At 33.4% G+C, this 16,333-nt stretch overlaps 1 protein-coding gene across 1 annotated transcript in view; it reads left to right on the forward strand.

Moving 5' to 3' along the window:
• The first annotated feature begins 3,692 nt into the window (after positions 1–3,692).
• LOC129000905 (uncharacterized) overlaps positions 3,693–16,333 on the forward strand; it is a 74,209-nt gene continuing 61,568 nt past the window's right edge. The window contains exon 1 of the mRNA XM_054427984.1: positions 3,693–3,855. The gene's annotated coding sequence lies outside the window, so the exon portion shown is untranslated. The remainder of the gene's footprint in view (positions 3,856–16,333) is intronic.

Here is a 16,333-nt window from a genome sequence, read left to right on the forward strand (position 1 = left end):
AAAAGTTTTGGTGTATGAAGAATTAGTCTGATGACAGTTATCAGGTGAAAAATCAATTAAGTTACTTACATAAATGCCATTATTGAAAAATACTTTAAGACCCTAAGATCAATTGAACTTGACATTAAATGCCGGTTGCAGAAATTATACTGAACACTAAATTAGTTAAGGCACATCAACCAATGTTTTTTTCAAATAAGTAGAAGTGCAAACAAATTATGTTTAATCATGTACATTTTCTACAACCCATGTAAATAAGTTTAGACCCCATCTCTAATCTTTTACACTTTGGGTATTATAAAACAGAATATAACAAATAGTAATTGTAGTAACCGACCATCTATAAACCAGCATTTCTATTTATACTCTATTTGACGTGTCAGAGGCTGTCAAGAAAATTACTGCAAAATATGTGATCTGTTCGGCCTTGTAGTTCCCGCCAAAATGGTGTATGTTCCCGCCATTACTTCGTCCTGTTCGTGATCATCCCCATTAACCAAGCGTGCAGACCTGTTGTGAATTATCTGTTGTGCAACTATGAGCGACTGGTGACTAGGGCACTGTGTTCAACGTTCAGCATTGTTCTCTACGAGCTGTGGAATTATCTCCAAGACATGCTTCAATGACTGATATTTCCGTTAGATCAGTGTAACAATAAAAGACGATGGAAGGAGACCAAAGAAGACAAAGGACCAAAGGAGACTATGTGCCTATGTGTCTAAAGCAATATCTTTCTTTATGGCCTCAGCGTTGTAACTAATATCAGGATATTCAGTATACTACCAATTTATGAATTACATGTGCTTGTGAAAACACCGATGGGTTAAAACCACATCGAGACTCTCTCGGAATTGATGTCGTTTTCAGCTTCAATTTGTTTATTAAAATGTGTTCAAATCACATCAGTTTATTTCCAGTTAAATACTCAATAAATAATCTAGGTATGAAAGCTTACATACTTACAAGCTTGCATTAGAACCACTTACACATTCATGATTATGATAACCTGTAGATAATGGGTAGTTTTCTTTCAAATTTTAAAACTTTCATGAAAAACATCTTATTTGGCAATTTAAAAACCTTTTCTTATTACTTTAACTATAAATTAATACACTTTTTTGATGGCTAACTGGTCGAAGAAGAGATTTCGACGATATAGCCTAGGTATAGTTTTTATGAGTTTGGATTATTAAGATTATTGCAAACATTATCAAAGAGAAATAGTAAAATCCATTGAGTTCATCCGAACACTTTTTCTACTCTTCGTAATGAAAAATGTCCGCTATAAGCCAAAAACTCCAGTTGGTGGTCATAAATACCTCCAAGAACCTATCATATTACGTCTATCGATTTTGGTCGTATTCAAAGATAGAGTCATAAAATTTTAAGTTTGGCGAATATTGCATTAAATATCAACATAATGACGAGAAGATAATAATATTCATAATATATGTCACAAATGTACATTATTGTCATTGTTTATTGGAAATAAATAATCTTGAATCTTTAATGACACCAGCTCTCTCGGTAGCATCGTTCTTTTGATGATCCCAAGAGTTTCAGCAACTACCACCATTAAAGTCTCCCATTTGAAGTATATTTTCACAGTTATTTTTCCGGGCACTAACCGTGCTTGTGTTGTTAAGTGTTGCAATTGATGTCTATATTACTACGTTCTGCTTTAAACTACCGGTATTTGTTTTAGATTTTTAATAAAACCTCACAGTGTTTATTATAGATGTTGTCCTGTAATTAACAAATCATGTGTAATTTTGGCACATAATTAATATTTTAACAAGTTAAAAAGCAATGTATAACAAACATTAGTTATTTGGTCAAGATTATGCAATTTCATCAAGTAAGCGTATAGCTATCAAGTATCAAGATAATGTAACATCATATTATTAGCCCCTTTATATTCTGTATATATCTAAAGAGGCTTTAAATATTTAAAGTGCTTTAAATATCTAATATAATGTGTATTATTTGTAAATTAATACTCTTATTTTTCATTGACCATTTATTTAATATATAATCTACAGATTTTTGTATTGTTTTAGGTGCAAATTAAAATGTATATATTTTTCTAAATTACGTAGCAAAGGTTGTTGTCATCGTTTTCGTTTCATGAATCGTTGAGGAAATTTTCACCTTCGAATTTGGTAAATTTTAAGGTAATTGTAAGGATTTAATTTAAAAAGTAAAATTAAAATACATAATTTATATATGTAAAAGTTGATTTATTTATTTAAATATATATTAAAAGTGCCAAAAATATGTAAAAATTAAATCATTCAATTAATTTTCAAACAACCTTATTGAAAACTGGTCTTACTGGTTTTTGATAAATCTTGAAGATTGTATTGTAGTAATGTATTTAAGTGTTTAATAAAGAAGTTCAGATTCAATAAATTGGGTTCATATTGTACTACAATTGTAAAATTAATAATATATTATAAATATGTTTAATTTTTAAAAACTCAAGACTAATTTAAATAATAAATTGTTAAAATTAAATAAGGTATTTTATTTTTAAAACTACAAAATAGTCACGTACCGGTTAAGTGGGATTGTACATATGAAGTGCTGTCTCTATCACCACCCCTATATTACCAAGGGTATTTTGTATTCTATACGAATCAAGAATGAGTAGAAATTAAATTATGTCCTTAAAAACAAAACAATACATTTATAAAAATAGTACAACTTAGAAATTTACTGACCGTTTTATCCAGCTGTGATCAGTGTACATAGAACCATATGTTTATGTTTATCATCATAGAGTTACAGTCTTATCATCCTGTTAATGTACTAAGCCCCTCCCTCCTGTTGCTGCCTGAAGAGTAATATACATTAATATGGATATACTTTCAGTGATGAACACGAAAGTATATAAAGTTTTATTAAAATTTTCAAGACGGATAAAAACATAATACTTTATTTTAAAACATTCCTGAGTAACCAAGTATGACTTAGGCTATGTTGAATAACCATTCCTTCAATCCATTACAAAATCTATTGGAAGAATTACGTCTTACTACAAAAGAACCAAAAAATAAATAAGTATTGTTAAACAGATCTTTGTTGACTTTTTGGGACCTAAAATATATCTATGCTTCTAATATTGTAATATAAGCTATTAGTTCTATTATTTTTTTTTATAAAATAATTTAAACATATTTTCGATATGTATCTTTAATTAAATATTAAGATTCCAATACAAATCAACATGAATGCTTCTTATATTTATGTTTAAATAGTGTTATTTAGGAGGCCTATTTATAATAAAAGTAAATGTATTTGCTGATAAAATCAAGAGAGTATATTAACTTGGGAATTTGTAGTAATTTAGATGAAAACAAAATCTCTTTTTCAGGGGGTTTACATGTACCAAGTACTGTAACTAATTATAAATATTTCATCAAAAGTTAAAACTAACTGGATTTTACTGTATTTCAGTTAAAATTGTTTTTTAATAGTCATGTGTTTAAGCAAATTAAATTGAATTACTTATACAATTAAACGAGTATATTAATTTGGAAATTCGTAACAATTTAAATGAAAATAAAAGTCACTTTCAGGGGGTTTTACAGCTACCAAGCGCTGCCCCTTTCACTGCCCCCTCCTATATACCGTATCAGATACTAAAGAACGACGCGCTCTGTACACGCTCATTCCGTCCGCGATACCACCTCCGTGAAGTGCGCGATCGTGCCTTCTGGATAACTGGTGCGATCTTTACAATTTCAAATAATATTTATCACAAGTTTCCTAATAGTGCCGTGTGTTTTGGTAGTTTAGTGTTGTTTTTCGAAGGACTCCTGCAACTACCGGCGTTAAAGTCTCCAGTTTCTTGTGAGTATAAAAGTTCTTAAATTGGTTTAAATAATTTATTGGTTTTCTTTAGGGCATCACCACATTTGTAAGCTTTTATTTTATACTTTTAATAGATTTTTTTTATAAAAAAACATAATTAAAAAATTTGTTCTTTAAAAATAATTGCTATTGCAGTTTCATAATAGTTTGTAGTTTTATGAATTAGCCTGTGCTTCGTAGCAAACGTTTTGGGCGTGGGGTCCTCGTTTTTTCTCTAAATTTTAGGACTGGGTAGTTTCCCACATTACTTCAGGTTAGGCTTAGTGGATTTTCTGTTATTATCACTTAAATATAATCCATTAGTGATTTGCGGGATTTCTGCCCTGGACCTCGATGACCAAAGTCTCGCACTCTACCACTACACCAGCTCTTGGTATTTTTTGTGGTGACCATACCTCAATTTTTTTATAAAATTTTCTTATTTAAAATCATATTTTATATTTGCAACCCAAATATGAAGTGCCTCTGTATGATAAGGTTAAATTGGCCCCAGCAATAAATGTTTCCCCTTGAAAAAGTGTATTACATAAATTATAATGTTGTAAGGATTAAATGTTGTATAATCCCATAGAAATTTTGTAGTACCATATTTGAAACAACAGTGTAATGACCTTATTCTGTAAACATTGCAAATCCATTGATTTTATAAATATTAAAATATATTTACACAAATTCCCTTAGCATATTAACCTACATGTGCTGTATAAAAACAAAAGTGCTGTATCACAAGTAAAAACTCCTAATCCTTGAAGCCTTGATAAGGTAAATACAACGAAAATATTAATAACTCATAATATACCATTCAGTACTTTGTTCTCTATCGTCCATTTATCATCGCATATCTTAACAAAGTGTGAAACACTAAGTGATGTAAGATAAATTAGATCTACTATGCAATTATCTCTAGGAAAGTAAAGGCAGTTAGTTACGCACTATGCGTTCACTTTCTTTCAGAGAAGGAGGAGGAGTTTATAAAACGGGAAAACCACTAATAACTCACATAGCTTGTAATTTGTAGAAACAGAAAGTTACGTGGTAAATATTTTTCAAAGGTTTCCAATTTTCACGATGGTTAAAACTAAAATAGGTTTGTTTTGTTTCATTTGAAATATTCATGTATATATGTTTTCCATAGCTAGTATTATTATTTTTTACACATTTGAGTGTGTCGATACATTTTTAAATAATTAGTAGGCTAAAGTATTAAAATTATAATGTTTATATTTATAAGTATGTCCTGTTTTAATGTTTATTTTTAAATTTATCTGCATTGTTGTTTTATTATTAATAAAGTGTTTTATGTGTTCTACGTTTTATTAACGTTTAATTATAATACCAGAGGAGAGCTATTACATTTAATATTATATTCTACTGCATAAAATGTAATTTGATTGTCGTCAAAGTGAAAGTAGTAAAACTTGATCTTGACTGATGAAACAGCTGATCTTAGTAAGTAGCAAAGCTACACAGATCATCTTTTACCATTCTACGCACATCCTTCATTCATTGGGTTGAAATAGTGGTGTCACCGTCTCCTCAAATAATTGATAATTGATAATAGATTGATACTTGATATAAATTTTCTTTAAAACAATAGTCAAAAAACTTGTCGAATTTGAGGGAAAGTTATAAAATTAAATTTAATGATTGTTAATCAGAACGTTCAAGATTGTTACTACATAACATTTCAAATCCTACTATCTAACTAACTATCAATCATGTTTTACTAAAGCCTCTTCTTTGAGGTTTGGATGTTTTTTCGAAAATACAATTTTAGGCTTCCAAAGAAAAATAAATTCTGAGCAAACCTCTTTGAATAAGGAGTCTTATTACTTGTTATATGTCTCAATTCTTTTAATGACGTTGATTTCCGATTTATGTTGTTAATAATGAATTTCAATACTTTATAATACACTTTCCAGTTTGACTCTTTTCCCTTCAAACACATTTATATTTTTAATTCTAATCACTCGTATATTTTTTTATTTTTATTTTAAAAATTACCTTAATAACATCGTTTGTAATAAAAAATGTATAAAATAAACAAATTTTATATTCTAGTATTTACCATCGTTGCAATTTTTTTTCATTCTATGTCTTTAATTGGCATATTTAGCATCACGAAATAAATTTATATAGCTTATATATTTTTAGTAAAAATTTTCTAAACAAATATTTTTAAATTTGTTATGGAAGTACGTGATACATTGTCCCAAATAACCTTGTGAACAACATAAGATCATGTGCTTTGGAAACATTATGGGTTAATATACGATGCATATATCTAAAATACTATTTCATTTGTTTTTTGCTATCTTTCATATTAACAAAAAAATGCCCATTGGAACCATCTCGTATATTTATCTTTCAGTGCCATATAGGCGCTGCAACTCGGCGAAAGGACAGAGATTCAACTTGCTATAAATTATTTCGGGAAATAATTAACGACAAGTGAAAGGTGGGACGGAAAAGGTAGAACTGGGTTATACGTGCCGGTAGGTTGGCTGTACTGCGATACGTGACGATTAAGTTGGCAGGACTGCTAGGGGGGACGATCTGCATGACTTACATCCGTTGGCAACCCTGTCGATTAGACGTCGCAATTCATATCATGCATCAATGTTATGATCAAGGATATCCTGAATGGGGTATGGCTTTTTGATTTTATGGTGTTTTGATTTTTTTATAAGTTCCATCTTTCTGAAATACTAATTATCTTATGGTGGGCAAAATTGGTTGATTGGAAGGTTTATAGACTATTTTGTAAAGTTTAAAGATCAGAATTTTTTGTAGGAATCAAGTTAAAACAAATGGTTTAAAATTTGGTTGATTTCATTGAGATCACAAACACAAGTTATGGAGTATAAGAAAGCAAAACCAACAGTAATGTACATGAGTTTACATCATGAAAAACCATTCGTCAGATAAAAGACAAACAAGTTCTTCAAGTTCATTAGGCTTTCTAGAATAATTTTTTCAGCTCCATCAATTTTGAAGTGGAACACATTTCTTTGCAAACTTCACATAACGAAATTTCAGTGGCATCAGATTACTAGATCAAGAGACGAATTTTTAAATGATTACAACGACTATCCCATTTTAGACTACTACTGTGTAGTGAGCCAAAGAGAGTGAAATGTCAGAACGGGGTGAGTCAAGCCAAGCCATTGGTGTTCAACGTGACATGAAGTCCAGTCTACTGGTCTTGCACCAGCAGTGTTGGTAGTGCTAAACAAATCTGTCACTAGATGGTCGTAGCAAAACTCAATTAATCATGCATCTCGTCCATTCCATTGACAGTTCACGTCTTAATATCATATTCTAATCAACAGAGTATGCACAATTGTGTCATGCCACAAGAACAACTTTACCCTTCCTAATCCATACTGGTTCGTTGAAAACAAAACGCATTTATATTAGTTCATCACACCACAGTCTTCGGAAGTAGGTAACAAGTACTAAAAGCTGATCTATATCTCTCTCTGCAGTCAGAGCTATCAAAGTCTCTCAGACTGTCTCTAAGAGAAGACCTGCTTCAATGCTAATTGCCTCTGTAACCTTTAGAGGCGGGGGCGTTCCATCTTGTTTCATTAGCTAGTGTGATATAGAGGCCTTCGTCGCAGTCTTCATTTCCTATATGTTAATTGGCTTCACTCACAGATAGTAGTTACAGACTTGAAGCTGATTGGTAAGTTGAAGTACCTCTGCATAATGCAGTGGAAGTGATCCTTCGAGATTATTTCTTTAGTGATTGCAATAATTGTGGGTAGCCCAGGCAAATCTTTAAATCTGCCTCTGTAAACTATACCGACTAAGGTAATTAATTGATAAAATTTCAAATTAACCTCAGTAAAACACTCTTGAGAACAATGTCATGAGCTATAGCTTTGCAATTGTTGTTTTCAGAAACGATTTATTCTTTCCAGTCCAAGTTGGATTGTAACATAACAGTAGTTATACTCGTTATTTAAAAAATCGTATTATTTAAAACCGAAGTCTCTAGGCCTACAACCAAACTTGTAAACATAATTGTACGAAAATTATATCACAAATCATTTGACAACATTTCAAGACGTCAAGGATTGAAATATTACTCTTGACGTATTCAGACGGCAAATCAAAAGTTGCAAATTCGCATTCATCCGACTTGCAAAGTCAGACATCATCACAAGGGTATTCCACGACGGTGATTAGTTTCACGTAGTTCCTGCGGCTACCGTAGACAGCAGCACGGGCGCGGTGTCACGAACACCCCTAGGTTCCGCACATCCGTGATCAGCGCTTCTGGTGGCCTAATAAATCCAGCTTCCGCCATATTGCCTCCATAGAGATAAATTAAATGGGGAAAACTGAAGAGCTAATTGCAGAGAGCCCTGGAGCACAATAGACCAGCTGTCAGTTGCAAGTTGAATTAAATATGAATTTTTGGGCGGGTGTACAAAAAGTTACATCAAATGAGTACGTTTAAGCTTCGGATGACTTGCTGGGACTCTGAGTCCACCCCTCAACAATACAATATTTAGATGTCAGTAGGAAAGTTGGGCGAGCAAGAGGATGGTATCTGCATTTTTATAATTGGCTTACCAAATAATCTGGTTGAAATAGTAAAATCTCTAGTTAAATTGCACAATTTGAAAAGCATGAAATGACAGAAAACCCAATTTCCTCAGTCCAGCTTTTTAAGCAAAGTTATCACTTGACCAACTAATATTGTGTACTCAGGGCTCAAGCTAAGGCTAAACAAACACTAAAGGGAAAAATATATAACCAAAATTTGAGATCTGTATTTGACTTTGAATGAATTCAAAATTCTCATTACTGTATTAGCACCGATTTGGAACTCCAAAAAAATTGTCCACCCTACCAAAATATTTGAGAGCTCATTACAAAAATGCACCAACATCTGTTGAGCTCAGAGGTTTTCAACTCGACAAAAACGATAAACATACAATAGCATCTTCCCTTTCTCGGGAACAATAAGCCTAGACAATTTCCCAAATTACTCGACCCGGCTTGACCCTTACTTTCATCAAGCTCCCGCATTCTTACACCTGAGCTTTCCCTGTTTACTATGCAGACTCCGCAAGTCTTGCTCCTGCACGCGTGTTGTTCCCTGGGGAACTCCACGACAAGCGTTTGCGGCGGTAGAAAGCTCGATCGCGTGCCAGACATCACCTAGGTCTGAAAGGTGCTAATGAATCGGCAGTCTAGTGCTCGACGAGTACTTCATTTTGTAACTATTAGGATTAATTGGTGCTGTAAATACTATTGGAACTTAACTAGGGAATCTGTTAATTTTTTCAATAACCCTTGAGAAATTACCTTTTTTGAAGCATCTCGGATCTGATATTGATTTGATTTTAAGAGGGGGAGCATTGAACATTTTGATGGCATTATAAGTTAGATGTCTTTCAGAGAATGTTGTTGAATGGGCTAGAATTTTCAGATTGAAAGTATTTCTGTTATTGGTAAAGAATGTGTTAGAAGTACTGTATGTATATTCTCTACTGCCTGCCTTTTATACATAAATCATATGTTGTATTAATTGTTAATCATCTATTTACATTACTTGTTTACATTTTGCCAGTTTTTGTTCCCAACCATGTTAATAAACTATCTATTGTTTTTAATCTCTTTTATTTAGTAAAATCTGATTAATCTTACTATCAATCATTAACGGAATGTGTTGGGCTATGGGCATTAGGCTTAAAGAACATTCCTTTTATGATTCGAATATTCTGTGAACAGATGTTTCATTGTGAGCAGCTCCCAATAAGCTCCATTAGATCCTATGTATATTGAGATTACATAATTTTAGGGTCTATAACGGTTATAACGTGGAGAACCGATGTCGGTAGATGTCAAGAGATTCCCTTGGACAGCAACGCTTCATGTCACACAAGCATACAGTTCCAGTCACCTGATCACGTCGATCAGCTGATCCATTGTCAGCTGCTATTGTCAGCTGTTTGTCAGCTAATCGTGCAGACGGAACATCACACTATTGCCCTACATCCGCGCACATGCCAGGACCGTTCTTACGGTGCGCGATGGGCTTTGACTCGGGTGAACTATTGGAAAAACAGGCGTGACTCGTACAATCAGCCTTGTTGTGTACAGTTGGAGTTGATCGTGTGGAAGTAGCGTGTAGGCAGGAATGTGGTGAAGTGTTTGAGTATGCTGGGTGGTTCCATAGAATAAGCATACGCCCTTGTATGAACTTACCCTCCACCAGCCATTTTAAGCATTCTCCCTAAGGCAGTTTGCTTAAAAGGGCTGGTGGAAGGTACTTATATTTGTTGCTTCAAACAATTTCACCTTTTTGTAGAGAAAAAACGTTTAGTTATGTATCATTGATAAAAATATATTATTACAATTTAACTTCCTGGGGTATAAAATCTTGTAGTACTGAGGATTTTTAAGGGTAATGGTGTGCTGCACGTATCTATCGCATATAAAAACTACTTTTCAACTAATGCTTTAGTCTTCTCTTAAATAATACTTGATATTCTCAAGAACAAGAAAGAATTTCTCAAGAAGAAGAAGGGAATTGTCAAGACTTCTGGATCTTTCAGGGAGTCCGTTAAGGAACGTCACGACCTTATGGAGAGTAAGCCTCTCAAACCCAGTACTACACTGGTTTAAAATCAATATTTTGATAACCATAATTTTATGAGGCTCTTATGAGTAATACATTTTGGACTTTAAAAATGCAACTATAATTTTCGCGAGAGAATCTCTTGACTAGGAATAGACTGTTTTCAATTTTTAGCAGACAATATGCAATATAAAATGACTAAGGAAATAGTTAGCAATAAGATTTATTATTGATAAATGTTCAAAATAATAAACATGTTTTAAAAGTTACAGTTTACAGATTGCATAATTTTACTTGGTTGCTTCTAATCGTAGAAGTTCCTAATCGTTGTAAACACTTACATCAGAGCTACAAAGAAGCCACTAAAAGTTGGTTCCTCTAAAATATATTATAGATTTAACTTACATGATGGCTACTAACAGACAAGCAATTTTTATAGTAATCATCATTTGGCTTGTACAAGTATAGCTCTTATCGCTGCAACTTCTACAAAGTCTATTCTTCGAACTGTAAAAATCCTGGAAAGAAGAATAAAGAATATATTTCCACCAAAGTGAAAATCGTAGTAGACTTATGTAGGCCTAGTGATAATATAATTGGCACTAAATAAGCATCCAATGTATTATAAAAAAAGATATAACTAAAACACACGTTTGAACTTTGCCATAGACTTATTTCAAAATATTGACATTTTAGAGAAATTTAGAATTTACTAGTAGAACTCCATTTTTTTTGTTTGTTTATTTCAACATCCACACAATCAGATTAGAACCCATTCAAGTTTCAATTCCGTGTGCGGTCGGTGTGCGGTGACGGAAAACGGTAGCAGAAAAGCACTGGCCTACAGGGAAGGTGATGAAGTGGAAAATACGATTGGAAAGTGTTGAAGACTCGAAGTCATGAGGCCTTCATGTTCCACAAACTGACGATCTTGTGAAGCAAACTGATTAGATCCGTGGAGAACTAGTCTGGGTGATGTTACATAACTCATGTATTTGGGTTACATGGAGAATTATTCGTGTTTAAGCAAAAACAACAATGGATTAAAGATCCATTCTTCGAAAGTAAAAATGTAAATTATGTTTGCAAGGGATACAATCTGAGTACTCGCCTGATGATACAAAAAAATGAGGACTTTGGAGTCTTGAAACTGTATTTAACACTTCTGATCGTTGGGCTTGCAATAAATTGTTAAAAATGTAGCTGCAAAGCAACCAAAGGCATGCAATCCATTCTCCAGGATTATGTTGCTAGCTCTCTTATCTGAAGTGTGCTAGAATATAATTTAAGCATTTTGAGATGGTTCGAAACTGTACGCTAACGGCTTTGACTACTGAGGTTTCAATAAATTGTGTCAGATTTAGATAGGCCTACTGTGTTGCTGGGTTTAGTTAACCTGATTATTAATGGTTGATGACCTGATAAACTGAAGTTTTTGGTTCAATTAGTTGGTCATCACAGTTCTAAACAGATTGGAGGATGTTTGAAATTTGAAATTTACTTTGATCATTGTGATGTCAGTTAAATACTCTGACTTTAATCTTCTACTGGTTTTAGTAGCATCGCTAAAAATGTATCTTATCAATAATACTCTCAAGTTTTAAAGTTGCTGAGTGTAAAAACTCCCAAACCACATCATCATTCCAATCGCATATCAATCAGTCAATTTAAAAAGTACTGTGTAAAAAGGTCTTCTTTTGGCGATACCAATTTACTTTTTCTAGTAAACACTATTAAAACTAACGTTTATTTATTTTAGTTAGTTTTTTATAAAGATGGTGAAACGGCAAAAATATTAATAGTTGAAATACCACTCATCTATTGTATTCTAAAATCGTCATGTTTTAAGTTTTGCCCTATTTCCTAATGCCAATTACATATTGGATAAATTTGAATAATGTCTAGCACAGTGTCCAAATATCAGTTTTTTTTCAAAATCGGCATCAACCTTCAAACTCGAAGATGAGTCAACCACAAAGTCATCAAAAGTAGTTTACTACACATCACTTCTCTCACAGAATACGTCAATTCTTTCTAGATTGGAGACTTAACCATTTCAACACAATCGCAAGTTTTCACCTTTGTCTACCTGTGCGTAACTGCCGTAAAACCACGGCGTTCCCCAAGGGTCCATTCTGGGACCATTAGTCTTTTCCATAACTCTCTCTGTGGAAAGTGACTGCCAATAAAGTCTGGGACCTCTAATTTTCTAGCCGAACAGAATAGAACGGTACCGACCTGAACGAGCTGGACTGGTAACTTCACGCGATTCCAGTTTCCACATTCCTATAGATCGCCTACCGACGTTCGTGCCAGATCCTGGTGATCTACCATGGAGAAACCCCCATGGAGGTCTGTTTGGAAATTTTGTTTGTTTTTGGAGTTTATTTGTTGTAAGAAGAAAAATCAATCTGAAGATGGCTTCACGGTATCAAAACCAGTTGGTGATTGCAGTTTAAGGTATTACCAAAATAAGTATTTTACATTTTCAATATCTAATCCGGAGGTATAAAAAATTATTAAAATTACATATACATCAAACGTTGTTTTGATATTTTTATTACAATCAGAGTTATTAACAATGCCGTTTAAATTTATTACTTCACAAACATTTACCACAGAAGTGTTTTGCGTTATGGATTGTAGTTGTAGTTGGGCAATGGTATGCTTGTGTGTTTTATAACTACATTAACCATCCTTTTGTCAAACAATATGTAAAGTTTGGGAAAATTAAATTTAATATATAAAATAATGATTTAATTAATTAGCAAATAGGAACAATTTACAAACGTCGTGTCATCAATAGTTTTAGCAGAGGATATAATCGTTCCCAAGAGTCAAAGTTATTATAAACTTCAAAAGAATGCATCAAAGCACATTAAGAGTCCTTGGAGGCTAGTGGTCATCTTGGATAGTTTCAAACTGCTGCTGAAGAGTTATTTATCGTCCAAAAATATTTTGTCAAACACCAAAGTGATTGCACAATTATACAAGTGATTGGCCCTTACACAGTTAATAGAAGTAAGTTGCCAAAAAAGAAAATACAAGTGGCAACCGTACTTAGCAAATCCATCATGCCAAGGATCCTACATTGCCCCAGTCCTTATCAGAGACATCCGTCTTTAAGTAGGCCCATCACAAATTCGTGAAGACAGAGAAACCTTGCAAGGCCGTTGCGGTAGAAACCACAGAAGCTCAAAGTTTTATTTCGGAAGCCGCAACTACTAGGTGAATTAGGCAGGGAAAGCAGGCATATCTAATACCAGCTCGCCTAGCACTGGCCTGATCCGGGAATCTAATGATAGAAAGCGCTAATTTGCCTTAGATGAAAGCATACACTATTTAAACTATTTTGCCCAATTCTCTTTAATTGCTTGTCGAAAATTCGGGGAAACCGTAGATTGTTATCCGGAGATCGTTTGTAAATTAATTTGTTTCCAGTTCAACTGCGTGAAATTATAGTAATTTTCGTCGTTATATTTTTAGAGTATCCTTCATGTTTTCCGTGGATGATTGCCCGTTAGGATGCTAAATATATCCTGTGGTTTGTTTTATCATTATTTGAAATTAGATTAAATTGTTTTCGTGACTTCACTACAACGTTAGTGATTAGTGTGATTATATAATTTATCAAATGCTTTTTAAGTATTGTACAACTTATCAATGTCAAACTGAAACGGATCGACTTGAAAATCTGTTTATTGGTCTGCATTATACTTGTTACTCTTAAATAGGCTACTCTAGTTATTCTAATTTCTATATATATTTGTTTTCTAAGTTATGACTGTGGTATTTATTCAAAAGTTTATTTTCTAAACCTGTTCCATCTATATCGCGTAAAATTGGCACTGAATAAAAATAAAACAAATTTTCAAGAATTGGGCCTAATGCGTAATGATAATGTTTAGTTTAAACTCAATTCCTTTGCTTCGATATGTTTCAGCAGAGAAGTTAATTGAATGATGGAAGTAGTTTATTATTAGACATACTATAAGCATACAATAGGTACATTAACGTGAACAGTTTTTTTTTCTGATTGAAAAATATTTACTCTTGTAAATAGTTGCAGTTATTACGTGATTATCTTGCAAAACTGTTTGGTTCGTAGTCAGGAGTAAGTTTATACAACCCTAGTAATTTTTTTCTACCCGGAATCATTTTAAAATAAACACCCTGTCTATAACAATATACTGTATACGAAATATTCTCTATCAATTTAAATAAGTGGTAAAGTCCTCTATATTACTTTCAAGAGATTGAAAATGTTCATTCTGCTAGTCAACTATTGACATATCAATCAACCACTCAAGAACAGTTAGAAATGTCCAATTACGAATACAATCACATATTAAACTTGAAGCGCGTTAATCTTACAAAAGAATCAATCATCAGTAAGCACCTGTGTTTCAGTCATAGAAAAGAGAAGTCGCAATGAAGAGACACAATCAACGCTCGTAATCGGGCCAATTGAAACGCACGTTGCCCTGAGAGAGTGACATTCAAAGTGAAATGAGCCACTGAGAGAAAAGGAAAAGTGATCCAATGTCCGAATTCGTCACCCACGTGTTGTGACCTAATCGTTGGATTCAATTGCTTATTAAAATCGAATCATCGAATCGTTCTGGAAAGTCGTGCGATCGTCGTTACCGACAGCCGTCTCGTTCTCGTTAGAGTGGAGATAATATCTGTTATCGTACGACAAACGATTTGTCCACGATACGTCACGAGGTCGGCGAGAAGTTGTGATTATACGCTCGGCGTCCCGCAAGGTAGTGTACTCGGTCCGTTGTTATTTATTGTTTTACAAACGTGTAACGGAGGAGCGTTTTGTCTTCCGGATTGTGTTTGGTTGAGGGAAGCTATAATTTTAATCAGGTGTTATTTATCGTTGGCAAACAGTAGTGGTACTGTATACGAATAAATCGGTTACTATGTACTAGTGAACATATCTCGGGTTTCCCGAACTGTTCTATTTGTAAATTATCAAACAGGTGTAATTTTATAGTAGCTAGATTGTTGATTGGTTTTCGTGCTTCATATGTAATTCAAAAATTACTAGATCAATTAAGTTGTATAAATGGTTCGTTTTATCCTTGGTTTTTAATATTTTTTATTATTGTTTAGATCAATAATACATTTTCACAAGATAACTCTTCTATTGAACTTTGCCAATCATACTCATTCTTTTTCAAATTTCCCGAACAATGTTACTCTTTTGGTGTTATAAAAACATTCTTAACCGTACTATTGTCCTAGGTATGATCTAACTTAAGTCCAAAATCAAATGGTAGATTTGAAGTGCAATTAACTTAGCTACTCTAACAAAACCAGATCATGTAGAAAATAATCACAACAGTCTTGGTTTGTCAACATGACTAACATATGGGACTCTTTACTCATAAACCACATTCCCTCTGCCTCTAGTATCCATCATACAGTGCATAGCCGTTGCTGTAAGCCAGACGATTCCCACGACAAGTCCTATTTCTTGGTAGACATAACCGGTAAGCACAGCCTACTAAGGATGAAAGTCCAAGTTACTGTGGGAGGACTTTCCCTACAATCTGAGACTTTCTTGTGATGATACCGCGGACTCAAGATAATGGACACTCTTAGTCCGTCATCAGGCTTTGTAAACCTGTTGAGATCACTGTGGAAACTAGACACTAGAAGAGGCAGAGAAAATAATTTTGACTACAAGATACGACACTATGAAAGGACTGAATTAGCATACTCAGGTTACCTTGGTAAAACTAATTTCAACGTGCTAGACCATTTCTGTTTACAGAAACTCATTTCAGACATTAAAATTACGACGTATGAATATACACTCTCCACTTTAAAATTCATTGACTTTCT

Source organism: Macrosteles quadrilineatus, unplaced genomic scaffold (genome assembly GCF_028750875.1).
Source record: "Macrosteles quadrilineatus isolate MER2022 unplaced genomic scaffold, UCM_ALF_1.0 Scaffold_8__2_contigs__length_117827958, whole genome shotgun sequence".
NCBI classification, from domain to species: Eukaryota; Metazoa; Arthropoda; class Insecta; order Hemiptera; family Cicadellidae; genus Macrosteles; species Macrosteles quadrilineatus.